The sequence below is a fragment of the Arachis ipaensis genome, chromosome B9, assembly GCF_059453495.1.
Source record: "Arachis ipaensis isolate K30076 ecotype BB chromosome B9, ASM5945349v1, whole genome shotgun sequence".
NCBI lineage: Eukaryota > Viridiplantae > Streptophyta > Magnoliopsida > Fabales > Fabaceae > Arachis > Arachis ipaensis.
Genome location: NC_142444.1, coordinates 156612757 through 156617301, shown reverse-complemented (window position 1 = coordinate 156617301; position 4545 = coordinate 156612757). Strand labels below are relative to the sequence as shown.

General features: G+C 30.4%; 1 pseudogene; it reads left to right on the top strand.

Annotated features, from left to right (window-relative positions):
• The first annotated feature begins 1296 nt into the window (after nucleotides 1-1296).
• On the top strand, nucleotides 1297-2182 carry LOC148546900 (uncharacterized; annotated as a pseudogene).
• Nucleotides 2183-4545: the final 2363 nt, after the last annotated feature.

Sequence of the window (4545 nt, the reverse complement as noted above, 5' to 3'; positions counted from 1 at the left end):
TATAATATTAATTATGGAAACTTTCATTTTCTTTTTTTTATTTTTGTTACTACTCTTAGATGTGAGCTGGCATGTGGCAGTGTTACATGACACATACATGATGCATGATCATCGTCGATGCATATCATACACTGATGTCTCTGAGACAACTTGGGAATCCAATGTTTTTATACAGTATTCACTTGTCACTGTTATATGCGGATGTGATTTGGTTTTGAAGATCTAACGGTTACTACTCTAGAAGTGTGTAACACGCGCATGAAGAGAGCGTAAGTGATTATTGTAACATTTGCCAAGCAGCTTTTCGCGCCGCCAATGCTGACCAGCCAAACTAACGGTTGGTCTGCTCGCAATAACGGATTCCGTTGTTGTTATTTTTATTTACAAAAAATGACACTGAGATTCTTGCTCTCCAAGCATATAGTACTCCAATTATGGTACTTTCTTACGAAAACATGTATAATCTTAATAATGATTAAATTATTAATATTTATAATAAAATTATTCCCACTTATAATTCATAAGATATAGTAATATTTAGAATATACGAGTACATTAAAAATGAAAAGTCAATAAATTATTTATATATTATGCATTAAATAGATATAAAAGTTAAAAAAATATATACTAAACTATATTTTTTCTGTTACAACATTTCTCTTTTAAATTTGAATTTTTTTTACTTAAACATATAGTTTTATCTTTTAAATATTTTAGTTCAACATTTTCTTACAATGAATTCCAGATACTTTTGTGTATCTAGATGAAATATATATATTACTAATTATATCATAGAATGACAAAATAATATATATTATTATGAAGTATTTTGACAATATGAGTTTTTTTTTTTTTTTTAATATTCTATAAAGCTTTGATTTTAGGTAGGGATAAAAAATCTAAATAAACTAATGGTAACTCAAATTACGTAAATCACCCAAATAAAAAAAATATTATATACATGTCTTAAAGGATATTTTATGTAAATCGAAGCATGCATACTTGATTTAGTATCGTTGGTAGTAAATCGAAACAGTCATATTCGATTTAGTAGCATTTTATGCAAATCAATCACTCATTCGATTTATACATGCATGGTGAGGATTTCTAGTAAATCAAACAAGTCTAATTCGATTTACCATGCTCGTAATGTCCATGAATAAATCGACACAGGGGCAAGTCGATTTAGTATATATTCAGCAAGATATATAAATGGATGTAACTTAATTCGATTACTAGGCCACAAATGTATATAAATAGCTATTGAATGTGAATTCTTCGTCATAGTGATTTGCAATGGCTAGTAATGAGAGTTTTTTAGTTTTGGTGCGCTATAGAGGATCGATTAAGGATAAAACGCGTTCTAGAATTAAGTTTACCAATAAGGATTCGCTTAGTGTTTTCTTCAAACCTTCAACGAGTTTACCGAGTTTCAGAATACTATAATTCGAAAACTTGGGCTGCAAGGCGTGAAATGGGTAGAGAAATTATTCTACAGAATTTTGATTTCTGTTTTGCAGAATAATGTGAAGTATAATTTGTTCGTCATAGGTAGCGACGAAGATTTGCAAGTTCTACTTCATTGTCGTCGACAATTTCCGGAGGTGAGAACCCCTGAGCTGTTGGCCAAATTTGTGGATGTGATCTCTAGTTCGGGAGGTTTTAATTGGAATCCTCAGTCTTCAGCCATGGTAACCTGCTCTAGTCCGAGGTCCGTTAGTGCCTCTTCATCTTTGCCATAATTGAGCCTGAGGCAGCTTTGGTTGCCTCTCCGTCCTTCGCTACTATTCTAAATCGCACTCGTGACAGAGAAGTGGGTGACACTGGATCCTTTGGTGATGTTGCGATTGCGATGGCCGGCATTCCTGATGTGGTACCAGAATTCTGACAGGGTGGAGCACCGGATGGTATGGAAGATGCATTTCAGGATGATGATGATGATGATGTGGAGCCTGCCACGATTGCATATGATAGTAATGATGAGCTAGCGAAGAGTACTCCAGTTAGGGGTGGTGGAGCGGCTAGTTCAGAAACTCTGCAACATCTCTCGCACTTTTTAACTTTGGACTTGGATGTCATGAGACAACAGGAGGTACCTGCCGTGCCTGTTAGATTTGGGGCCAGAGACACACAGGATACAGGAGGACTAATGGTATACTATGCTGCCTCTTCATGCTCATGATACAATGGTGGGACTGCATGACATTGAACAAATTCTCTTAGAATCATAATACTTCACAAAACAACAACCATCTAAAATGGATAATTTTAATAAAAAATACTTTAACCAGAATTTCTATGAAACTCTCGAAATTCCTTATCCAACATGCATTTGTGATTTGAATACTCTAACATACTACTATATATCAATACTCTAACCATTATTCGAGACTTAAAGATTTTAACAATTATAATAATTAAGTTCTAAATAGTTTAATATCACTAACCAGCTTCTAACACACTACTACCCCTAAATCAAAACTCTAACTACTACTTGAAGTTAAGACATTCTAATCATTTTAATAATCAAGTTTTAAGCAATTTAATATCACTAGCAATTATTTATTTATTTTTTTACAGAAAATACAAAAATTAAAATTTATTTACTAATCTCTTCATGCACACTACTAGCGATATGTGTGACTCCATCCAACTGGTAGATTTGATTCGGGTCGTCTTCCATTTCGATAGGTTGCGTTGCTTTCTCTGGATTTCGTGGGGTATAGTTTGGTAAAATGTAATTTGAAAGAAGTGAATTCAAATTATTTATAGTGGCTGTGGATGTAAATCGAATGAGACTATTTCGATTTACATTGAACAACCAACCTATATAAATCGAATAAAGACTTTTCGATTTACTAGGATATAATTCGAATTACTATAGGCACAAACTTTGGACTAAATCAAATTACTCCAATTCGATTTACTATGGGTGACATGAAACCGTATGAATTGTTTAGTAAATATATGGGTCCTAATTCGATTTAGTGGGAGCATGGCTAAATCGACATGGATCAATTCGATTTATGTGTAGTACAAGATTTCTTATTAAATCGATACAAGCTAATATGATTTACTACTATAACTTATAATTCGAATCATACTAATTCGATTTATATTATTAAATGCTTTGAAAACTTCACGTACTATTCTTTATTTTGATTGACTCACTTAGATAGCGTTTGTTTTGAGGTACTGAAACAGAGACTCGGAGATTAAGACTCAGTATCATGTTTGTTGGTTCAGTCTGTCTCTGTCCCTAAAATTTCAGTATTTCAGTACCTCCAAAAAGTAGGGACACAGGGAACTAAAATTTGTAGAGATGAAGACTGAAACTTTAATAATATTTTATACCTAAAATACCTTCATTTCAATTAGTTAATTCCAATTTTACCCTTTGTACAAATTAAATTAGAATTTCATTCTTGTTTCAATTTCTGTCTTCCATTTTGCACCAAACAGAATACTAAAATTTATTTCAATCTCTGTCTCTTAGTCTCTATCTCTCAGTCTCAGTCTTTCCATCTCTATCTCTCCACCAAATACTACCTTAAATCTCATTGTCATTTGGTTTATTTAAATCGTTTACCCTTTATATAGCCAACCTAATCACAACTCATAAATCACAATTATCACAATTCATCTATAAAAGTCTATATAAAAAGTATTTATATGTGAATCAAATATTTTAACAATAATTTAATGACAACAAATTCATTAATTTTAAGTAATTATAGTTGTTCAACGGGAAAAGCTAAACTTTCATGGGCAAATCCTGATTTTAATTATTTCTAAAAGTATAATATTTTTTTCTTTTTTTATTGTTACTATATACAAAGAGAATAAATATTTTCCTTAAACACAAATATTATAATAAATAATAGGGTAATACTAGGGAGAAAAAAAACAGTCAGAACTTGCCTTATTTAGCATTTATTAATTATCGCAACAATTAATGAATGCTAAATAAGACAAATTATGACTGTTTTTGGTTGGTTTTCTTTGGTTACCAAATATTTCCGTAAATAATAATTAACATACGAAATTATAGTGTTTTTTTAATTTATTTCCTAGGTATTATTTGTTAGTTGATTTTATCTTTTTTTATTTTATATTGACATTCTTAATTACTACAAAGATGGTGTAAAAAAGTAATTAATTATTAATCAATTAAAATTATAATAATTTTAAATTTAAATCCATGAAGACAAAAATTTAAAGATAATATATTAAAAACATTAATATATATAATTTAAAATTTAAAATATAACAACACAAGTTTAAATAAATTTTTAATTTTGCAATAAAGAATTCTACAAAATATATCACCTATTTAATCTGAATGATCTTTTAATTTATGAAAATATGAAAATAAATTCATTATTTTAATAAGCCCAACTACACGTCCAAATATTTTTGTATCCAAATTTAATCAAGCAAGTCCAAACTCAACAAAAATCACTTTCATTACACCCGTGTATACTCATGCGCATTTCAATAACGCTTATTCGTCTTCGTCTTCGTCTTCATCTTCGTCCTCATATT